This window comes from Triticum urartu, chromosome 5, assembly GCF_003073215.2.
Source record: "Triticum urartu cultivar G1812 chromosome 5, Tu2.1, whole genome shotgun sequence".
Classification (NCBI taxonomy): domain Eukaryota; kingdom Viridiplantae; phylum Streptophyta; class Magnoliopsida; order Poales; family Poaceae; genus Triticum; species Triticum urartu.
The window spans coordinates 113,603,365-113,629,192 of NC_053026.1; positions in this window are offsets into that span (position 1 = coordinate 113,603,365).

Here is a 25,828-nt window from a genome sequence, read left to right on the forward strand (position 1 = left end):
AAGTTTAGTTTCGACAGTAAAATTCAGTTTCGACAGTTAAGTTCAGAGATGAGCGGCTGATGTATTTTACATCTAGCACTTTGTGGTTATATATTTTACGTCATGTATTGGAGATGCTATTAGAATTCCACTCAGGTTAACGTTGTTCGTTGTCTCTCTTATCCTGCTTCAGCCTCGGCGTCGTACAACTCACTGGAGCTGCTCCAACGGCGAAACCCTCCATCACAGCGGAGCAGTACCTCGGGCTCCATCTCCAGACGCCTAAGATCTTCTTCCCCTCCTCGGACAACCAAGTCAGCCAGAGCATCCTCACCGGCCAACCTAATCACGCTGAGATCGACATGGCTTCGCCAAAGAGGTTGTACACTTGTTGCATCTCTTTTTTACTCTACATGTTATATATTGTCCACTGAGTACTCGTAGTAACGGGAAATACGATTATTTTATCCTACTATATGACAAGCAGTGAGGTACCAGGCAACTTAGCTATCCGTGATGGACTCTCTTGAACGCCATCATTATTTATCTCTGCGCGTTTGAGCTGTGCATTTGTCGATGGGCCTGGGAGTTGAGCTAGTATGGCAGTGGCCTGGGTCCAAAGTAATAGAAGTAGCACAAAAACATTTTTTAGTGTAGGATTTTCCTTGCTCAAGCCTGCCTACTAGAATCACCAGTGCTTGAAAGGAAAAGTGAATGAAAAACATCGGAATTGGAAAGTTTCCTATGGTACTACTTTTCATGAATTTGGTGCAAAGGAATGGAGCAAAGGAAAATTGTAGGATTTGTTCCTTTAGTGTCTCCTTTAAAGAAAAACCGTAGGAATTCTAATTTCCACTTCTCCTCCTTTTCATATTCCTATTCATCAAGCACAAGACTAAGATATAGTAGCATAATAGCATCATAACCATACATTTTCTTGTGGTTTGACTTAATCTCACCATGCTTTTTTGCATCCTGTGATCTTCCAATTGTTGTGAATCAAACACCCAGATTGGCAGAAATCGTGTGTTTTTAAATTCTCTGTTTTGCACGTGCATTCCTATCCTATTCCTGTCTATTTCCTATCCCTCCATTGTTAGAATCCTCAAATTCAAACAAGCCCTTACTCAATTACTTATGTTACAGATATGTGTCAAAGAAAACCTTGTGTGGTTTGTCCTGCTCTTGCGGCGCTGTGTTCCACCCCAGCTCAGCTGCTCCAACGACGGAAGGGTTCACCACAGCAGGGATCCGCTCTCCAGACTGTCTTTCGCCGCCTCAGATCTTCTTCCCTGCCGCCGACAGCCACGACAACTGCATTACCATCATCAACTGAACAGATGACCTTGAGGACTACACGGGTCCGCAAGAGAGGTCGCACTCTTCCATGTCTTCTTACGTTATGCGTCGCTTAATATGATGACATGCTACATTATCGTCGTGTTCACCTATTAGACTCCGAGTCAGGTCCAAACTAATGCTGAAACTTGAGTTTTTAAATGGTTGTGGGGTACATATTGGGGCAGCAATTAGTACTATTTGTCTACTATCTGGTTAATCTCCGGTGTCTACTATGAGTTTCATGTTGGGTGCAAACAAACATTAAAGGAGCCATTATCTGTATTTTCTAACTAAAGCTATTATTTGCATGCTATCATTGGTTTTGGGTCTATCCACAGTTTGCTACCATCACTCTGGATTTGTGCATGCACTCCTTACATACTCTCACTATGTTTTATTCCTATGCATGCTAGTTATTGTACACAATGGAACTGATCATGTAGAGCAAAAGAGACGAGCCTTGCGTGGCAATAAAAATTCATGCAGACGTCGTTCCATGGTGGGCGCAAAGGCAGCCCCCCCTCCACCCATTTCGGATCGTAATCAAGAGGAAGATAACTGTTATGAGGGGGATTCAGAAGAAGAAGACCACTCCTATTTACCCCATGAGGTCTTCGCTCTAACTTGGCATGCTGATGTTGGTAATATCATGCATATGGTGCCTTGCATTGCTTACTGTATACATTAAAGATGTCATCTGCATAGTTTACACATGCTTTGTGTCAATGCCATCTATTTAGTTTCTTTATCGTATATGTGAATCACGCAATGCCATCTTGTCTAGCCAGGCATCATATATGTGAATTTTGCAATGCCACCCTGGTTAGCCAGTTATCTTATATGTGAATTATATCATGCCATCATTTTTTATTGCGTGTTAAATTTCTCAACAATTTTAGTACATTCAATTACTCTTCCTGTGCATCAGCCATTTGGCACGGTCATGGAAAAATCTGGAGTGGAAACAAGGTCTTCAGAGCAGACAATGCTATCTGATGAAGCGCATGTCTTGCTGGTTACCGATAGCTCCTTAGAGGAGGATTCAGAGACAGATGACCAGTCATATCCCCCCCCCCGAGGTGCATGCCCTAACTTGGCAGGGTTATGTTGCTCATATCATGCGTATGGTATCTTGCATTGCTATGTCATTTGCTTAGTTTAGACATGCTTTGTGTGAATGCCACTTGTTTAGTGTCTAATTACCATATATGTGAATTATGCAATGCCATCTTGTTGCAAGACATTATATATGGGAATTATGCAATGTTATCTTGTTGCAAGGCATTATGTATGTGAATTATGCAATGCCATGCTGTTTAGGCAAGCATCATATATGTGAATTATATCATGCTGTCCTTTTTTTGTATTTCTCATTGCTTTTGTCGACAATGTTTGTATATTCAACTGCTCTTCCTGTGCATCAGCTATTTGAATTGGTGATGGAGAAATCTGGAGTGAAAACAAGGTCTTCAGAGCAGACAATGCTACCTGCTGAAGCTGATAACTTGCTGGTTACAGATAGCTCTTCAGAGGAGGATTCAGAGGCAGATGACCAGTCCTATTATCCCCCTGAGGTGTATGCTCAAACTTGGCAGGGTTATATTACTCATATAATGCATATGTTGTATTGCAATGCTTAGTTTTTACATCATATACATAATATTGAATGCCATCTCCTTAGTTGACACATCATATATGCGATTGCCCTCTGCTCACTTCCTTAGTATATAAATCATATATTTGAATTATATCATTCCATGATGTTTACATAGACAGCATGTATCTGAATTATGGCATGCCAACCCATTTTCTAAAGACATAATATAGTTATATCATCTCATCCTGTTTACATAGTCATCATATTTAAATTATGTCATTCTATCCGTTAATTATATCATGCCATCATGTTTCCATCGACGACATGTTTGTGATTTATGGCATGCCAACCACTTTAATAGACACATCGTATAGTTATATCATGTCATCCTGTTTACATAGTCATCATATTTTGAAGTATGTCATTCTATCCTGTTTAGTTAGCCATCATACATGTGAAATTGTGTCATGCTATCCTGTTTAATTAGCCATCATATATGTGAAATTATGTCCTGCTATTCTGTTTGCTTAGACAACATAAATGTGAATTATTTCATGCCCTGTTTTCTTCCCTACTATCCATTGCACCTGTCTATCTTACAATGTCTGTACATTTAATTAATTTTCTTGTTTATCAGCCATTTCAATTGGAGGGAGTGATGGCAGTATCTGTGGGAGTAAAAACACGGTCTTCAGAAAAGATCGTGCTACCTGTCGATGCAGATAGAACCACGGTTGTACTTGCCCAAGAACCAGCCCCACCACACATAACCCACACATGCAGATTGTACCCCTACCCAGTTGGACAGAGAACCAGCTACACCCCTTCTAACCCCAACCGCAGCAGATAGACACCCAGTTCCCATTGACACAACACCGTCTCCACCATAGAGCACCCAAACACGAGCAGTTAGCAAGGCAACTACAGTGCCCAAATCACGAGGACCACCACTCCGAACCCGAAGTCAATGTTTAAAGCAGAAGAAGAATTGTTCTCAGGTCAGGTTCTGTAGCTATGGTTCATACTACTTTGCTCTTGCATCACTTTATTTACTGATACCAACTAATTTCAAATTTGAAGGATGCAATTGGAACTCCAATGGCGCAACAGGTATGTTTTAGACCTGTTTCTTCAACGCGTTTGGCTGTTTGCTGTTGTAACTTGCTCTATGTTGATTTCATTTTCAATTGAATAAATAGTTATGTTCTCATGCCATGCACATTACAAGTGTTGTTATTGCTGTGTAGTTTCCCACACTTATATTCTGTCTATGCTGCTTTGTCTTAAATAGATATGATTCGAACTGTATATATCTTGATTTGGCAACATAAACTAGAATGATATAGACCATACAGTGACCATACTACATAGATATATGTTTGTTTCATGCTGTTATCCTGTCCACCTTACTACTGAACTGGTTTACCAAAATGAGTTTCATATACTATATTGTAAACCTGAGATGTGTTTGTTTCTTTCTCTTTTAGAATGCGGATAAAATATTGGAGAAGAGTACCCTGTTATGCAATGGTAAAGGAAGTAATGCAGATAAGGTTCAAGATAGTGAGACATCCCTGTTGGTCTCGAAGAAAGCTGATAAAAACTATATTGAAGACACTGAGACAACCCCAAAGTCCTGTCTTGATGTAGTGTTCGAGTTACTGGCTACCACTGCTGGCACCAGCTCTTCGAACTCATTGCCTGAATCAGTTCAGCTTCTTGACTCTCAACTTCAAGTTGAAAGACATCGATCAGATGTTATGTGACAGGAAGCCGAAGGACTGAGGAAGTCCCTGCAGAATTCAGATGCATACTTTCTAGTGCAACAGCAAGCGCTGGAGGACTTAAGCACCAAACAAGAGAAAGTTAATAAGCTTGCTAAGCATCTTGCTAGCATTATGGGTACCCAGGATATTGTTTCTTGAGCTCTTCTGAAGTGGTTTTAGTTCTGGACTTGTTTTGCTGCGGCGTTTATATGCTGCTGTGTTCCCTATATTTGCACTGGTGGCGAACTTTGATGCCCAGTGGATGTAATATGTGTAATAGCCGTGATAGCCTGGTGTAAGTTGCTTGCTTATTTATTTCCTTGTTTTCTTGTTTATTTGTTTGCTTGTAGTCAGTGCAGTTCTTTTTTTGCGGTTTGCTAGTGGCTGTAATAACCTATTTTTTAAAACTAGGCCACAATAACCATGGGCTAATATTTACTGTAGTGACACTGGGCCTCCTACGGGCCGTAGAAACAGTGGGCCTTCTACGGGCCGTATAAACAGTGGGCCTTCTATGGGTCGTAGAAATAGTGGGCCTTCTACGGGCCGTAGAAACAATGGGCCTTCTACGGGTTGTATCATCAATGGGCCTTCTACGGGCCGTATCATCAATGGGCCTTATATGGGCCAAACAGACCACATTCTGGCCGTAAACGGGCTAGAGTTGGAATTGCCCGTTCATGGGCCGACCATAACGGGCCATCGTTAATAGGCCGTATTTGATGACGCTACGAAAACGGCCCAACGTATTAACGGACCACAAACGGGCCGACTGTAACCACGGGCTGAATTTGGCCCACAAGCAAAAAATGATAGTAACGGGCCGTAAGTAAATGAATGCTGGAAATGAGCCCAAGAATAAATGGGCTCTGAGAAGGCCGAAAGATAACATGGGTTGGAGACGGACCAATGGAATAACGGGCCGTTAATGGGTATAAAGTGATACACTGTTCATTACGGGCCAGTTTCACCACAGGCCGTTAATGGGTGTAAAGTGATACACTGTTCATTATGGGCCAGTTTCACCATGGGCCGTTAAATAGGCCAAGAGTTACATAGGGCCTCATATGGGCCGAAAGACGTCATGGGCCATACATGGGCTAGAAGTGAAAACGGGCTGGAATCATATTGGATGGCCCAGATGACGCTACTGGGCCTAATTCGGATAGGGCGTAACGGGCCTTGGGTTAGCGGGCTGTAAATGGGCTATATGCGAACAGGCCGTTAACATGCTTTCCATGGGTCGGCCCGCCACCTTTTGACCAAGTCAAATGGGCCGGCCTTTTCACAGGAATGGGCCTCTGTTGGGCCGTGCCACGTATCAAAATATCATAGGCGCCTTCTGTCCAATGAGTGGATGACATATGTCCCGACGATGAGCCGACACGTGTTTCCTCCAGCCAATGATGATTTTACATGTGGAAAATCTCCATTGGTCGGGGATGTTAACGGGTTATCGGATCCAAAACCCGACCCGATAGCTTAACGGCGTTCCGTTACGATGGATGCCACGTGTCGGTCACCCTTGACGAAAGCACTTCTATGACGCGCGATTTATCGTCATGGAAGTGGGCACTTCCGTGATGATAATTTTGGTAATGTCATGGAACACTTCTACGACAACACAAGTATGACTATCTTGATTCTGTCATAAATTTGTCATGGATGTACATGCATGACAAAAAACGCGACCTACTGTGACAAACACGTATCATCACAGAAGTGTATTTTTTTGTAGTGCCTACGCCTTTCCTAATCCGTGTGAACCCGAAAGATTTCACTGGTCATACTTATCTGGTATTGCACCAGGTAAAATTTTCAACAACTAATGCCATTATCAAAACGAGAAGTGAATGTAAGGTTATGCTTTGGAGAAGTGGGAGTCGACCTTGAACTTTGTGTTCATGCCCATGGACCCGAGGTAGAACTTATCATGGAAGCTTCTTGTAGTAATAAAAATCCCCTTGTGATAACTTCTTCTCTTATCTATGCTTGGTCCTTTGCAACCGTGGTTCCGTCCCTGATTGTTTTTCTTTGGTCCCATTTCTCGGACAAGTTAAATCACTTGTCTTATGCAGATCAATGTGCCTGCCCAACCTTGGTTCTGCTCAACCTTCGAGTATTCCCCTATGGTATCTCGAGAACATTACGGAACTACATACCATCTTATGAGTTCTCCATCAAGTACTACATTCTCACTGATTTCAATTTTTCCATGGGCTCTAGGTCATTAAACACTCAAGGACACCGATAACTGAATCGATTCCGCATCGTGACTAAACAACTATTAGTAATCTTCTTTACTTACGAGTTTGTACTCGATCACGTTATTTCTAGCCTGATCGGCTATATCAGTATCGAGCTGATTTTAACTGTGCTACCTGGTCCTTATTTCCGGAGCACCACATTCGGCGATGAGCTAAGCTGACATCGGTCTTCCTTGTCTTATCGTTTCACCTCGAACAACAAGTTCGATTCCGAGTTGGAGACGTATCCGTGGTTCCAAAAATCTTTTGCTAAAACAGTCCTTTTGCTTGATGCAGTCGTTGTTCAATTGCTTCTTCGTGGAGCCTCTCGACAAAATTTGTCGTGATCATCACATTTTGACTCCTTCTAGAATATCAATCAAATTCATGATGACAAGTACCATCCTTGCCCCTCAATGAGTTGTGTTATCATCGACAACATTATTGCTTTCCCTCCAACACAAACTTGTTCATGTTTTGTGTTGTACCTTGAGATCCTTGCTATCCAACTTATGTTATGTTCTACCTTGGAGTATTACCATCTTTTGTGTCAAGAAGGTTGTGAGAATTTCACCACCTCTTAAGAATTATTGATATAGTAATACTTCTCGCCATCTCCATTCATATCTTGGTCCCCGTGTTGATTCTAACTGGGATACTAGCCATTTAATGAATGATAGTTTCATTCTTTGTACATTGGTTATCGAATCACCATTCTAACATCGGTCATGCTACATAGGCCCATATTTTGGCTGCACCTTTCAACTGATGTTTAATTGGGTATGTTTTCCTCGAGCATATCTCATTATAACATTTGATCTGCCAAATGCTATCTCCTTGTTCACATAGTTGTGGAAATCCATCCTTTGAAATTCTCGATGAATTGTTGCCGAGTCCATCAGCCACCTCCTTATCCTCTCCTGGGTTTACTGACGAACTCTTGTTTCAGAACTCGCTTCCATAGTTCATTTCCCGAGAATCTTATAATGTCTTCTTGTTAATTTGTCGCACCTTTCCTTCTCGGGCATCATGAGTCCGAGGTATCCTGACACCAATCAGATCTGAATCTCGGTCAGATATGATGGTTGGAATATATTCCCAAGAGTTATAACATTGGTCTTTAACCCGATAAGGTGATGTCATCCTAACACACCTGGCCATAGGACCTATTGTTATAGTTCCCTTCTTAGCAAGGTTAGCGATTCTTCCATCACAAAATTGTAATACTTATTCTATAAGTTGTTCCTGATGGATCCTTTGTGCATCCAAATTCTGCCCCTTACTTGATGACCATGTCAATGCTATCTCGAAGCATGTCTATGGTACTCTGATCATCGATATCAATTATTCAAACACCGTTGTTTGGGTAATGTCATGAACTTACTCTCCCCTAACCTAAATGGTTTTCTACTTTCTATCCTGTCATGGATATCATGCTCTGCTAGTCCTTGGGAAGGATATATCCCTGAAACATGTGTTTAAACACATTTTCCTTTCCATTGTTATGTTTAATCTGATGATCACCTTTTCCTTGCCATTGTTTTGTTTAACCTTACTGGTGATCTATATGATCTAAGCAGTAATATTCTCCTGCTTAGGTAAGCACCTCGTTGAACCACTCTGTCAGTAAGACCCTATTAATATTGTTGATAACATTCCGGTAACCATCGATGGATGAGAACTTTGCCTATTGGTCCGCCTCGTTTCAATGAGCAGGAAAATGGTTCTCTTCGTCCCTCGCCCTTGGTACCGATGTTGTTGCCGACATAACCGACAGACTATCCTCTGACATGCCTCTTACATGACCGTGCAAGATATCACCGCCCTTCCTACCTTTAACCCACATGGTGGGCCCATAACCAACAGTTCCACAGGATCAAAACCTGAATCTCCTGTACAACCTTGTTTCTAATGGTTATTCCTCATGCTTGGCTTCATATTTAATTCACGGACCACCTTCCTAGTGCTCTATTCTGGTATCAGACGCAATACTTACTCTCGCTGCTCCGAACCCCTTTCTCACTCTGGTTTAGGCTTCGAGCAACTATCTATCCGCTTGGAACCTCTTATTGTACCTTCGTACCTTACTTTCGATGTATTTTATATGTTCAACTCGAGAGATACTCATGTGTTCATTCCTGGGATAACCCCAAATGAGTTCCCCTTACACCATTCTATCGTTTTAGAGCAGCCCCTTACCTATTTGTAAGTACGGCGATATTTTTCGAAGAAAGGAGGACGACTTCATCATGATGACCTGGAGCAAAGGAATGAAGGCATCAACGTAATGGATTGACCTCTTCGAGAAGAGCAACCAACACCGAGAAGACCCTTTAGAATTTCGTAACCAAATCCCTTCCCCATTACTCCCGCTCCTAAATCTCGGGATGAGATTTCTTGTAGTGGAGGAGAATGTGACACCCGGATAATTAAGCTATAGTAATTGCCTGCTAATGAGGCCACGTCACCATGATTACTTTGCTAATCTCATGATGATTCTCGTTCAAAGTCAAATTCAAAATCAAGTCAAACAAATAAAGTTTTCAAAAGTTAAAACTAAAATGTTCAAGATGAGTCAAATAAATCATGAGTAATTATGGTGGAGAAACCACATTTTGATAAAATAGTTAGATGCTCAAAAATAAACAAAACAATAACAAAAACAAATAAACAAATGCCTTTTTCAATGAATAAAATATTAACTAAGTTATTTAATTTCCCCAAACTATTGGGGCAGTGGAATGTTTATTAAAACTAAATTAGGTACAACTTTGATATTTTACAAAGCTATAATAAAATAAAAAACTAAAAGAAGACATAAAAGAAATAAAAGGAAAATAGAAACCAAAGAAAAGAAAGACAAAGCACCCTCCCCCTGGGCCATTCAGCCGAACTGGGCATCCAGGCCACCAGGAGGCCCACGCCATTCCCCACTTATCTCCCCGAGCGACCGAACCCTAGTCCAACCACCCCCACGATCCCCCCCACTCTCCCTCGTCTCTCCCCCACCTCTCGATCCCGATCTGGATCAGGAGGGGGGGATCGAACCCGGCGACCCCAACGCCATCCCTCCGGCGCCTCACCGCCCTACGTCGCCACCTCACCGGCGCCGCCCCCCTGTCGCTGGACCTCACCGTCTCGTCCTCGACCTCCTCCCCACGCCCCACTGCCCGTGCCCCACTCCTCCTATGTGAGGTCCCCCTCCCTCCTCTCTCCGCCATGGCCGCGCCCTCTCCCCCGCGCTCAGCTCCGCCACCTGACATCGCCCGCGGACAGCCGCACCCGGCCAACCCCGCGGCGCTCGCGCCCTCACCGCCCCGACGCTTGCCGAGCACGCACGCGCGTTCCCCGCGCCTGCCGCGGCCTCCGTCCGCACACGCCCGCCCTCGCGCGTGGCCTCGCCTTGCTGCTTCTCCCCGTCGCCTGTGCGCGCGTGCCCGCCGTGGCCACGTTCGGCCACCGCCGACCCCGCACTGCACCGCCACGGCCGCCGCTGTTCCCGGCCGCGCCCCTGCCCGCGAGCCTGCTGATGCTGCTCCTGTACCGGATGCTGCTGCTCTGCATCACTGCACCCGCGACGCGCCCTCCTCGCCATGCCGCTGCGGTCCTCCAACCGCACGCACGCGCGCCCCCTCTTGACTGCTCGCCGGAGGCCACCCGCCGCGCCGCGCTGTGCATCCCTCCATAGGCGCGCCACCGCCCTGCTGCTCCCTGCCGCAACCACCTCCGTCGCCGCGGCCATCCCCCTCCGCTGCCTCCCCTAGCTCTGACCGGTGCCGGCGCCGACGTGCGTCAGGCCTGCTCAGTGCCCCTCGGGCACCCATTCGTTTGGGCGCCCGCACCACCGCCCGTTTACATCGCGCCTGCAAAGGCCCCTGTGCCTATGACGAACGGGGCCCACGCCCCAGAACGAAAACGTTTTAAATAAATAAGAAAATTAATAAAAAAATAAGTAAAACTATTAATTAATTAAACAATTAATTAACTTAATTAATTTTGATTAATAAAACTAATCAATTAACTAACTAATTAAACTGTTAGTTAATTAATTAATTAGTCAATGATAGTGGGGCCCACCCCCTAATTAATCCTGATTAGGATAATTAATGTGTTTAATCAAAAAATGGGTCACTGACAGGTGGGACCCGCTTGTCAGGTTGACCAGGTCAACTGCTAACGTCAGCAAACACTATTCTGGATAATGTTAAATTAAAATAATTAAATAAATCCTAAAAATGATTTAATTATTTTAAAATTAATATAAATTAAACCGTAGCTCGGATGAAAAAACTTTGTACATGAAAGTTGCTCAGAATGACGAGACGAATCCGAATACGCAGCCCGTTCATCCGCCACGCATCCCTAGCATAGTGAACACGCAACTTTCCCCCTCTGGTTCATCTGTCCGAAAACGCGAAACACTAGGGATATTATCCCGGATGTTTCCTCCCTTCACCGGTACCACCTCTTACCGCATTAGGGCACCCCTAGCACCGCTACTTGTCATGTCATGCATCGCTATGCATCTGTTTGCTTAATATTTAATGTTTCTCCCCCCTCTTCTCTCGCTAGACACCGAGACCGACGCCGTTGCTACCCAGTACGACTACGGTGTCGACGACCCCTCTCTCTTGCCAGAGCAACCAGGCACGCCCCCCCTTGATCACCAGATATCGCCTACTCTTCTCTATACTGCTTGCATTAAAGTAGTGTAGCATGTTACTGCTTTCCGTTAATCCTATTCTGATGCATAGCCTGTCATTGTTGCTCCAGCTGTTGATACCTTACCTGCAATCCTAAATGCTTAGTATATGATGCTAGTTTATCATCAATGGCCCTACATTCTTGTCAGTCTGCCATGCTATAGTACCGGGTCGTGATCACTCGGGAGGTGATCACGGGTATATACTTATACATCATATATGATACTTGTGGTGACTAAAGACGGGTCGGCTCGAAGAGTACCCGCGAGTGATTCATGGATTGGGTCCGAAAGGACGTTTGTCCCGACGGCCCTCTGAGTGGATCTTTGTGGCAGAGCGACATGGTAGGTTGAGACCACCTAGGAGAGAGGTGGGCCTGGCCCTGGTCAGCGTCCGTGGTTATTTCAAAATAACACGCTTAACGAGATCTTGGTATTTGATATGAGTCTGGCTACTGGCCTATACGCACTAACCAACTACGCAGGAACAATTATGGGCACTTGACATCGTGGTATCAGCTGAAGCCTTCGTGACGTCAGCGAGTGAGCGGCGCGCGCCGAGTTGGACTGGAACGCCTGCTCTTGTATAAGGGAGGCTAGGTCTGCTCGCCGGCGGCGTTCGCAATGTGCAGGTGTGCAATGGGCGATGGGCCCAGACCCCTGCGCCATAGGATTTAGACCGGCTTGCTGACCTCTCTGTTGTGCCTAGGTAGGGCTGCGACGTGTTGATCTTCCGAGGCCGGTCATGACCCAGGAAAGTGTGTCCGGACAAAGGGGATCGAGCGTGTTGGGAAATGTGGTGCACCCCTGTAGGGAAGTTAATCTATTCGAATAGCCGTGATCTTCGGTAACATGACGACTTGGAGTTGTACCTTGACCTTATGACAATTAGAACTGGTTACTTAATAAAACACACCCTTCCAAGTGTCAGATACAACCCGGTGATCGCTCTCTAACAGGGCGACTAGGGGAGGATCGCCGGGTAGGATTATGCTACACGATGCTACTTGGTGAACTTACCATCTACTCTCTTTTACATGCTGCAAGATGGAGGTGGCCAGAAGCGTAGTCTTCGATAGGACTAGCTATCCCCTCTTATTCCGGCATTCTGCAGTTCAGTCCACATATGATACCTTTATTCCATTTGATCCCAATGCATACATTTGTAGTGTAGCTCCTTGCTTGCGAGTACTTTGGATGAGTACTCACGGTTGCTTTGCTCCCTCTTTTCCCCCTTTCTATACCCGTTTGGTGGGACCAGACGATGGAGTCCAGGAGCCGGACGCCACTGTCGATGATGACTACTACTACTACTACTCGGGAGGTTCCTACTACTACGTGCAGCCCGCTGACGACGACCAGGAGTAGTTTAGGAGGATCCCAGGCAGGAGGCCTGCGCCTCTTTCAATCTGTATCCCAGTTTGTGCTAGCCTTCTTAAGGCAAACTTGTTTAACTTATGTCTGTACTCAGATATTGTTGCTTTCGCTGACTCGTCTATGATCGAGCTCTTGTATTCAAGCCCTCGAGGCCCCGAGCTTGTAATATGATGCTTGCATGACTTATTTTTTATTTGTAGAGTTGTGTTGTGATATCTTCCCGTGAGTCCCTGATCTTGATCGTACACTTTGCGTGTATGATTAGTGTACGATTGAATTGGGGGCGTCACAAGTTGTTTTACTCAATAGAGGGGATCATAACGAAGAAGTGGGCGTTGGTTTCATTGGATTCTGACTAACGAGCAAAAACTTGTGCTAGTTGGAAACAGAGGGACTAATCTGCGAAAAAATTATTCACAAACGGGTCCCTGGCAATAAAATAAAATGAAAAGTCTAACGAGTGAACGTTCGCTACGGAACCCTAACAAACGAACAGTTCGCTAGAAAGAGCTAGCGGACGAACAGTTCGTTAAAAAGAACTAACGAACAAACGTTCGTTAGATTAGGAAAACAGTGAACGCGTAAACGTCGTCAGATCTCGATCCGACGGACGGGATCGAGGCTAGGGTTTACCGCGGCGGCGGCGAACTCCGGCGAGGCTGACAACGGCGTCTGTGAGCGGGCAGGTGGCTCCGGTTGTCGGGAAAGGCGGCGAAGAGCTCGGGGAGGTGCGGCGCGGAGCGGCGCGTCCGATGGTGGCGTCGCTGTTGGTCGAGGGCGGCGGGACAGTGCAGGGCGACGGCGGCAAAGCTCGTCGTCGGCGGCGGCGGTTGCAGCGAGATGCGGCTGCGAGGAGGAGAGGGGGTTCGGGGCGGCGGATTTATAGGAGGAGGGGAGGTGCGGTGGCGTGGGGGAGGGGGCAGAGGAGGCCAGGGCGGATACGGCCGTCGAGGTCGGCGGCGGCGTCGTGGCAGCTCGGGACTCTGTCCCAAGCTTGGGGACGAGCGGGTGGGCGTGTCGGGCCGGCTGGGCCGCGGCCTGGCTGGCTGGCTAGGCCGGCCCGGTCCGGTCGGTCCAGAAGTTTTTTTTAAACACAGACAAACAACAATTTTTTATTATATAGGTATGTAATATATCCAAATTTTCAGAAAAAGATTTTCTACAACCTGAACATTTTTTTAGCGTCAAATAAAATCCACAAAAATTAAAACAAACAAACAGTGCTACTGCAGCAATAAAACCTCAATAAAAAATCATTTTAAAAATACCAAAATAAATTCAAATTTATTTCTCTCCAATTTTCTAATGTAGGGAATCATTTTACCCTAATTTCCTTATATTTTATTTTTGGAGAAAAATAATTTGAATAGAATCCAAATTGAAAATAATTTCAAAGGGACTTTAAATTTTGATTCTTTTAAACTTCCAACTCATATTTCATATGATTTGAAGAAGTCATTTTATCTTCTCTCATGAAAATCATTGAGTTTCTTAAAGTTTCTGAATTAGAAAATATTTAAATAAAATTCAAATCTATTCGAAACCCTTTTCATTTATTTAAATGGAAGAAGTCATGTCATTTTCTCTCTAGGGTTTTGTGATGAAATAAATTTGAATTCTTGGAGATCAAAAAGCAAAGTGAAAGTTTTGGGAAGTCATTTTATTCCCTCTCATTTAACTTTCAAAAAGTTTCGAATTGCACTCAATTTCACACAAGCAACCACACCACAATCAAACAATCAATCAAATCTATTTATTTAATATTACATTCCAAAATTTAGAATTTTGGGATGTTACTAACCTACCACCCTTAAAATGAATCTCGTCCTCGAGATTCAGAGAGGCTAGCAAGAAATAGGTTAGGTTTGGGGTCTTCTCAAAATCCCTCGATCGTCTCCGGGGTCTCGGGTGCTACCACCCTTAGAAGCATTGTTACAGTTGCATCCAAACTCATATACTCCGTCCTCATTGTTGGCAGTGTCGATCTTGTCAGATCTTTAGGATAATTCCTTCTCGGGGCTCTTCCGGTAGTGGCTTAACCTTTTCCTAAATTCTTGTGTCCTTTCATCTTGGTAAGGTTCTTCCGAGACTTGTTCTTCTTAGCTGACGGGTCTGGCGCCAATACTAAACAACTATCAATATCTCATGGTGGTCAACAATTTATGGTTTCTCCTGCAGGAAATGGGTCTGGGCTTCATTTTCGCCGTATGGCCTACGGTTGACAACAACTGCCTTATACAAGGGAAAATTGTCATACCATTCTAAGGTTCAAACAAGGTTTTGATCGTCGTCGCTCTACTATGGGTAAGTCACTCAGATTTACCATCTCATATAGCAAGGCGAATAATAAGAGTAAGTCGGTATGGTGATCAATCCACCCCGCACCCAAATCATTACCTTGTATATGGTTTAGCGAATCTCGCATTCTAACACTCGGTCATCCTCACAAGCATTGCAGAATTTCTCTTGTCGACGAACTAAGTTCAGATAAATCCATTGATTCTGCTAGCCAAACCAAACATCTATCATTCCTTCACGACTCTTAGGTTTTGCGTTACTCCTATAAGATTGTCTGTTGGTAAAGTCATAACTTCTTCCAGGGTTTTTCCTTCAGCAAGAGTGTGCTTGCTTCTTGGTAGGTCCTGAAGCCTGTGGGTTATGGCCCATCAGATCACTTGTAAACCTTGAACTCATCGTCGGGGCAACTACTCGTTATTCCAACATCCAGCTTCCTAGCATTCTTAATTCCATCCAATTATACTGTCTCTCTTCCTTCTATTGATACCAAACTAAGATGTGATTACTCAGACTCATCATGGAGTTACAATTGCTCCATATTACCAACATTATACCTCCTTTATATCCAATAGTACTTCATCCCTTCATACTCTTGGGATATCCCCACATATCGAGACAAAACTCGTACTTATTTTGTCCGAAGTCCACTCCATGGAATGCCATTTTCATTTCCAGGGGTCAAGTGTCCTCACAGGGTACTACCACCCTTGAAATGCACAATTTATCCATAGACCATATTTCTCATATCCTCGAAAAATGGTCAAAGTCTTTCTTCATAGAGTAACAACTCATAAGCATCCAAATCAGTACCAACGATGCTAACTTTATTGATTCTCATATTCTTACAATCTCCTGCATTTCCATTACATGCATCAACTCAACACCTCAATATAAAAGAAATGTTCCCACTACTACTATATTTCTCACAGACTCCACTATTTAACACTAATATCCTCATTGGGACAATCTCTGGCAAAGTGCCCTGCTTCGTTACAGTGAAAACATATTACTTCTGACAAGTCTCGTGGTTTCCTTGTAATTACATAGCCTCCTTGGGTCCTCGGCTTCCTTTTTGGGCAACCGCTGAAGTAGTGCCCTGATTCCTTGCACCTGAAATAGTTGATATGACTCAGGTCCTTCCTGGAGTCCAATCTATTTCTCTTCCTGGACTTTTCCGTTCCAAACAGGGCTTCTATTTCCCGTGGGTCATACTCTACTTCCTCCGTTGGGAATTTTACTAGGTCCCCATTCAGACAATTTTGGGAGATGTGTCCTTCTTCTCCACATGAATAGCATTACTTGGTGTAGGGTTTAATTGGGTCTTCTTTGGGTGTGTGCTCCACCTCTTACTTCATCACAGGTTCTTCTAAAATTTCCATGAGGGCTCCTTTAATTGCTTCTTTCTTCTGTTGTATGGTTCTTTGCACCATGGGGGTAAATGTGACACTGAGCAGGGTAGTGGGTAGTCCCTTCACACAAGAAACAAGTTACCTGCCTAGTGGGGCATTCTTCCTCTGGGTGACTTTCTTAACAATGAGGGCATTCATCCCTGTGTTCCTTAGGGTTGTGTCCTATTTCTCCACAGAGCTTGCATGCACAAGGCTTCTTCATGTCATTTCCATAAGGCTTCAATTTCTAGGACACAAGACGAGACTTTTTCAGAGTCCACTTAAATTCCTTGCAAGTGGTTACTCCTTGCCATCCATTGATGGTTTGGTACATCCTCCACCAAGTAGCATCACCTCTTTGAAAGTACTGAAGAGCATGCAGGGTCATATCCTTTCCGGCTATAGTGTTATTCTTCACGTGATCCTCCATGTTCTGAATCCATCGGCCCGTCTCCAATTGACTTATCGGTCTCAGAAATGTGAGTTCATCTCCATTCATCCTCTATTGAGTCCAGGGTTTGGGGTGAGATAAGAGAGATAGAGAGGGATACACACAATGCAAACAATAGTTTTGAAGAGATAGATTTTATTTTGTGGCTGTCGGGAAAACATCAAACAAATGACAGCTCACAATCGCCGCATCTAACATAGCTATATAACAGGGGTTTGGTCTTCTAAAGGTCAAATAAATATTCAAAGTCGCCAAACTCTTCAAGTCTTGTGCATGTCTCAGATGGCCTCTTCCGATCGTGTTTGTCCTTCTCAAGTTCTTTTGCCAGATCCTCTCTGTTGACAAAAAGTTTCTGGTGACGTCCTTTAATATTCTGGAGTTGCATTCCAAACTTCTGTGTTTCAACATCCTTGGCATGAACCTTGGTCCTACTGTCCTTCAGTTACTGATGAATCTCCAGTGTCTCAAGGTTTTGCTCCACCAGCTTGGCTACTTTCAGCTTCTGGGTCCTGAGTTTTCACGAAATGCTTCCTTGTCAAATACGACTTCCTAGAGGTCCATCAAATTCTTGATGTAATACTCCAGATCCTAGCGATACACCAGCTAAGGTTAAAACTTCATCTTTTGCTGACAAATGCTCCATCATCCTTCTACCATCCAATCCTTCTGAAGAAATGCATGCTTAACTCAGCTCAGTGACAATAGCAGGAGCGGGCGATAACATCATGGATAGCCGTGCTTATGCCCATGTCTTTGCCATGAGCTGTCATTCCATAGTTGATATCTCCTGCCTTTTGGTTTTCTTGACAAAAAAATTGAGTTTTAACTCTCCATGTTCCAGTCTTTCTCCGACACACCTTGATCTTGGGTATTGGCAGTTTCAATAGTCTGACTAATTCCATACGGGTAACTTTCCTAGGTCATACCACTATGGAAATTCTTCAGAGCCTTCAAATTCTCCTAGTCTTCGGAGTCTTCAACGGTTGTAGTATCCATTGTTATAATGCATGGTAAAATCCTCTTCATTCCGAAGTGGTCTTCGTTGTCTGATATCTTGTACTACTTGGAGTGGTCTCATCAGTCGAATCTTCGTGTGGTCAAAGGGGAAAGGGAGGTATAGTCTAACTAAAAGGGAATATTTGAATAAGTTCATAAGAGAGGTAAATGATTCTTTTGAAAATAAAATTTTAGAGAAAATCTTTCCTATGGGCTTGCCAGTTTCTAGGGTCACGTCCTACAGTCAACATGTGCTCTGATACCATCTTGTAGCGACCCGACCCGAATGGATCAAGTCTCTGTCCTTAAGTGTCATCCCTGGATCGGTATGTGCTACCTCTTTTAGCACTGCGTTGGTTTTCCCCGAAGAGGAATGGATGATGCAGCAAAGTAGCGTAAGTATTTCCCTTAGTTTTTGAGAACCAAGGTATCAATCCAGTAGGAGGCTACGTGCGAGTCCCTCACACCTGCACAAAACAAATAAATCCTCGCAACCAACGCAAATAGGGGTTGTCAATCCCTATAGGGCCACTTATGAGAGTGAGATCTGATAGATATGATAAGATAATATTTTTGGTATTTTTATGATAAAGATGCAAAGTAAAATAAAGGCAAAGTAAATAGCAAAGTAAATTACTAAGTAGTAGGAGATCAATATGATAAAGATAGACCCGGGGGCCATAGGTTTCACTAGTGGCTTCTCTCGAGAGCATAAGTATTCTACGGTGGGTGAACAAATTACTGTTGAGCAATTCACAAAATTGAGCATAGTTATGAGAATATCTAGGTATGATCATGTATATAGGCATCACGTCCAAGACAATTAGACCGACTCCTGCCTGCATCTACTACTATTACTCCACTCATCGACCGCTATCCAGCATGCATCTAGAGTATTAAGTTAAAAACAGAGTAACGCCTTAAGCAAGATGACATGATGTAGAGGGATAGACTCATGCAATAAGAAGAAAACCCCATCTTGTTATCCTCGATGGCAACAATACAATACGTGCCTTGCTGCCCTTACTGTCACCGGGAAAGGACACCGCAAGATTGAACCCAAAGCTAAGCACTTCTCCCATTGCAATAAAGATCAGTCTAGTAGGCCAAACTAAACTGATAATTCGAAGAGTTGCAAAGATAACGAATCATACATAAAAGAATTCAGAGAAGATTCAAATATTATTCATAGATAGACTTGATCATAAATCCACAATTCATCGGTCTCAACAAACACACAGCAAAAAGAAGATTACATCGAATAGATCTCCACAAGAGAGGGGAGAACATTGTATTGAGATCCAAAAAGAGAGAAGAAGCCATCTAGCTACTAACTATGGACCCGTAGGTCTGAGGTAAACTACTCACACTTCATCGGAGGGGCTATGGTGTTGATGTAGAAGCCCTCCGTGATTGATGCCCCCTCCGGCGGAGCTCCGAAACAGGCCCCAAGATGGGATCTCATGGATACAGAAAGTTACAGTGGTGGAATTAGGGTTTTGGCTCCATCTCTGATCGTTTGGGGGTACGTGGGTATATATAGGAGGAAGAAGTACGTCGGTGGAGCAACAAGGGGCCCACGAGGGTGGACGGCGCGCCTGTGGGGGCAGGTGCGCCCCCTACCTCGTGGCCTCCTGTTACGTGGCTTGACGTAGGGTCCTAGTCTCCTGAGTTGTATTCGATGAGAAAATCACGTTCCCGAAGGTTTCATTCCGTTTGGACTCCGTTTGATAGTCCTTTTCTTTGAAACACTAAAACAGGAAAAACATCAATTCTGGGTTGGGCCTCCAGTTAATATGTTAGTCCCAAAAATAATATAAAACTGGATAATAAAGCCCAATAATGTCCAAAACAGTAGATAATATAGCATGGAGCAATCAAAAATTATAGATACGTTGGAGACGTATCAAGCATCCCCAAGCTTAATTCCTGCTCATCCTCGAGTAGGTAAATGATAAAAACAGAATTTTTGATGCGGAGTGCTACTTGGCATAATTTTAATGTAATTCTTCTTAATTGTGGTATGAATATTCAGATCCGAAAGATTCAAGACAAAAGTTCATATTGACATAAAAATGATAATACTTCAAGCATACTATCTAAGCAATTATGTCTTCTCAAAATAACATGGCCAAAGAAAGTTCATCCCTACAAAATCATATGGTTTAGTCATGTTTCATTTTCGTCACACAAGAGTGGTATCATCATGCACAACCCCGATGACAAGCCAAGCAATTGTTTCATACTTTAGTAATATCAAACCTATAAACTTTCACGCAATATATGAGCGCGAGCCATGGACATAGCACTATAGGTGGAATAGAATATAATGAGGGGTTTATGTGGAGAAGACAAAAAAAGGAGAAAGTCTCACATCAACGAGGCTAATCAATGGGCTATGGAGATACCCACCGATTGATGTTAATGCAAGGAGTAGGAATTGCCATGCAACAGATGCACTAGAGCTATAAATGTATGAAAGCTCAACAAAAGAAACTAGTGGGTGTGCATCCAACTTGCTTGATCACGAAGACCTAGGGCACTTGAGGAGGCCCATTGTTGGAATATACAAGCCAAGTTCTATAATGAAAGATTCCCACTAGTATATGAAAGTGATAACATGAGAGACTCTCTACTATGAAGATCATGGTGCTACTTTGAAGCACAAGTGTGGCAAAGGATAGTAACATTGTCCCTACTCTCTTTTTCTCTCATTTTATTTTTTTCTTCGGGTCTTTTCTTTTTTATGGCCTTTCTCTCTTTTTTTGGGCCTTCTCTTTTTTTTGGGCCTTATCTTATTTATTTATTTATTCCTCACTTGGGACAATGCTCTAAAAAATGATGATCATCACACTTCTATTTATTTACAACTCAATGATTACAACTCGATACTAGAACAAAGATGACTCTATATGAATGCCTCCGGCGGTGTACCGGGATATGCAATGGACCAAGAGTGACATGTATGAAAGAATTATGAACGGTAGCTTTGCCACAATACTATGTCAACTACATGACCATGCTAATCAATATGACAATGATGAATGTGTCATGATGAACGGAATGATGGAAAGTTGCATGGCAATATATCTCGAAATGGCTATGGAAATGCCATAATAGGTAGGTATGGTGGCTGTTTTGAGTAAGACATAAGGAGGTTTATGTGTGTACGAGCGTATCATATCACGGGGTTTGGATGCACCGCCGAAGTTTGCGCCAACTCTCAATGTGAGAAAGGGGCAATGCACGGTACCGAAGAGGCTAGCAAGGATGGAAGGGTGAGAGTGCGTATAATCCATGGACTCAACATTAGTCATAAAGAACTCACATACTTATTGAAAAAATCTACAAGTCATCAAAAACCTCGGTACTACGCGCATGCTCCTATGGGGATAGATTGGTAGGAAAAGACCATCACTCGTCCCCGACCACCACTCATAAGGAAGACAATCAAATAACACCTCATGTTTCAAATTTGTTGCATAACGTTTACCATACGTGCATGCTACGGGACTTGCAAACCTCAACACAAGTATTTATCAATTTCACAACTACTCAAGTAGCACGACTTTGATTTATTACCTCCATGTCTCAAAACAATCATCAAGCATCAAACTTCTCTTTGTATTCAACACACTCATAAGAAAGTTTATTATTAATCTTGCATACCAAGCATATTAGGATTTTAAGCAAATTACCATGCTATTAAGACTCTCAAAATAATCTAAGTGAAGCATGAGAGATCAATAGTTTCTATAAGACAAATCCACCACCGTGCTCTAAAAGATATAAGTGAAGCACTAGAGCAAAATTATATAACTCAAAAGATATAAGCGAAGCACATAGAGTATTCTAACAAATTCCAAATCATGTATGTCTCTCTCAAAAGGTGTGTACAGCAATGATGATTGTGGTAAACTAACAAGCAAAGACTCAAATAATACAAGACGCTGCAAGCAAAACACATATCATGTGGCAAATAAAAATATAGCTCCAAGTAAAGTTACCGACAGAAGTAGACGAAAGAGGGGATGCCTTTCGGGGCATCCCCAAGATTTGGCTTTTAGGTGTCCTTAGATTATCTTGGGGGTGCCATGTGCATCCCCAAGATTAGGCTCTTGCCACTCCTTGTTCCATAATCCATCAAATCTTTACCCAAAACTTGAAAACTTCACAACACAAAACTTAAAGTAGAAAATCTCGTGAGCTCCGTAAGCGAAAGAAAACAAAAGACCACTTCAAGGTACTGTAATGAAATCATTATCTATTTATATGGGTTTTATGCCTACTGTATTCCAACTTCTCTATGGTTTATAAACTATTTTACTAGCCATACATTCATCAAAATAAGCAAACAACACACGAAAAACAGAATCTGTCAAAAACAGAACAATCTGTAGTAATTTGTAGCTAGCGCAAGATCTGGAACCCCAAAAATTCTAAAATAAATTGCTGGAAGGAATTTATCTATTAATAATCTGCAAAAAGAATTAACTAAATAGCACTTTCCAAATAAAAATTACAGCAGTTCTCGTGACCGCTAAAGTTTCTGTTTTTTACAGCAAGTTCAACAAGACTTTCCCCAAGTCTTCCCAACGGTTCTACTTGGCACAAACAATAATTAAACACAAAAAACACAAACAAAACAGAGGCTAGATAATTTATTTATTCCTAAACAGTAGCAAAAAGCAAGGAATAAAAATAAAATTGGGTTGCCTCCCAACAAGTGCTATCGTTTAACGCCCCTAGCTAGGCATAACAAGCAAGAATAGATCTAGGTATTGCCATCTTTGGTAGGCAATCCATAAGTGGCTCTAATAATAGATTCATAAGGTAATTTAATTTTCTTTCTAGGAAAGTGTTCCATGCCTTTCCTTAATGGAAATTGGAATCTAACATTTCCTTCCTTCATATCAATAATTGCACCAATCGTTCTAAGGAAAGGTCTACCAAGAATAATAGGACATGAAGGATTGTAATCTATGTCAAGAACGATAAAATCTATGGGCACATAATTCCTATTTGCAACAATAAGAACACCATTAATTCTTCCCATAGGTTTCTTAATAGTGGAATCCGCAAGGTGCAAGTTTAGAGAGCAATCATCAAAATCACGGAAACCTAACAAATCACACAAAGTCTTTGGAATCGTGGAAACACTAGCACCCAAATCACATAAAGCATAGCATTCATGATCTTTAATTTTAATTTTAATAGTTGGTTCCCACTCACCATAAAGTTTTCTAGGGATAGAAACTTCCAATTCGAGTTTTTCTTCATAAGATTGCATCAAGGCATCAACGATATGTTTAGTAAATGCTTTATTTTGACTATAAGCGTGAGGAGAATTTAGCACGGATTGCAACAAGGAAATACAATCAATCAAAGATCAATTTTCATAGTTAAATTCCTTGAAATCCATAATAGTGGGTTTAGCAACATCTAGGGTTTTAATTTCTTCAATCCCACTTTTATCAAATTTAGCATCAAGATCAAAAGATTCAGAATTCTTGGAACGCCTTCTAGGTAAAGGTGGATCATATTCAGTTCCATCATTATCAAGATTCATATTGCAAAAAAAAGATTTAATAGGGGACACATCAATAACTTTTAGATCTTCATCATTATTTTCATAGGAACTAGAAGAACACGCTTTTATAAAGGCATCTTTCTTAGCACGCATCCTAGCGGTTCTTTCTTTGCATTCATCAATGGAAATTCTCATGGCTTTGAGAGACTCATTGATATCATGCTTAGGTGGAATAGATCTAAGTTTCAAAGAATCAACATCAAGAGCAATTCTATCAACGTTCCTAGCCATATCATCAATCTTAAGCAATTTTTCTTCAATCATAGCATTAAATTCTTTTGCGAAGTAATAAATTCTTTAATATTAGATTCAAAATCAGAGGGCATCTTATTATAATTTCCATAAGAATTGTTGTAGGAATTACCATAATTATTAGATGGATTACTAGGATAAGGCCTAGGGTTGAATTCCTCTATACACGTTATTACCAAAATTGTTCCTACCAACAAAATTCACATCCATAGATTCATTATTATTCTCAATCAAAGTATACAAGGGCATATCATTAGGATCAGAAGAAACACTCTTATTAGCAAATAATTTCATAAGTTCATCCATCTTTCCACTCAAAACATTAATTTCTTCTATCGCATGCACCTTTTTATTAGTAGATCTTTCAGTATGCCATTGAGAATAATTAACCATAATATTATCTAGGAGATTAGTAGCTTCTCCTAAAGTGATTTCCATAAAAGTGCCTCCCACAGACGAATCTAAAATATTTCTAGAAGCAAAATTCAATCCAGCATAAATTTTTTGTATAATCATCCATAAATTTAAACCATGAGTAGGGCAATTACGTACCATTAATTTCATTCTCTCCCAAGCTTGTGCAACATGTTCATGATCAAGTTGCTTAAAGTTCATAATATCATTTCTAAGAGAGATGATCTTAGCGGGAGGAAAATACTTAGACATAAAAGCATCTTTGCACTTGTTCCATGAATCAATACTATTTTTAGGCAAAGAAGAAAACCAAGCTTTAGCACGATCTCTAAGAGAAAAAGGAAATAGCTTCAATTTAACAATATCATTATCCACATCTTTCTTATTTTGCATGTCACACAAATCAACGAAGCTATTTAAATGGGCAGCGGCATCTTCACTAGGAAGGCCGGAGAACGGATCTTTCATAACAAGATTCAGCAAAGCAGCATTAGTTTCACAAGATTCAGCATCGGTAAGAGGAGCAATCGGAGTTCTAATAAAATCATTGTTGTTGGTGTTGGTGAATTCACACAATTTAGTATTATCTTGAGCCATCGTGACAAGCAAACAAACTAACACACAAGCAAACAAAAAACAAGCAGGCAAAAGAGGCAAATAGAGGGAGGATAGAGAGAGAGGGCAAATAAAACGGCAAGGGTGAAGTGGGGGAGAGGAAAACGAGAGGAAAATGGCAAATAATGTAATGAAGGAGATAAGGGTATGTGATGGGTACTTGGTATGTTGAATTTTGCGTAGACCTCCCCGGCAACGGCGCCAGAAATCCTTCTTGCTACCTCTTTTAGCAGTGCGTTGGTTTTCCCCGAAAAGGAAGGGATGATGCAGCAAAGTAGCGTAAGTATTTCCCTTGGTTTTTGAGAACCAAGGTATCAATCCAGTAGGAGGCTACGCGCGAGTCCCTCGCACCTGCACAGAACAAATAAATCCTCGCAACCAACGCAAATAGGGGTTGTCAATCCCTATAGGGCACTTACAAGAGTGAGATCTGATAGATATGATAATATAATATTTTTGGTATTTTTATGATAAAGATGCAAAGTAAAATAAAGGCGAAGTAAATAGCAAAGTAAATAACTAAGTAGTAGGAGATCAATATGATAAAGATAGACCCGGGGGCCATAGGTTTCACCAGTGGCTTCTCTCTAGAGCATAAGTATTCTACGGTGGGTGAACAAATTAGTGTTGAGAAATTGACAGAATTGAGAATGGTTATGAGAATATCTAGGTATGATCATGTATATAGGCATCACGTCCGAGACAAGTAGACCGACTCCTGCCTGCATCTACTACTATTACTCTACTCATCGACCGCTATCCAGCATGCATCTAGAGTATTAAGTTAAAAACAGAGTAACACCTTAAGCAAGATGA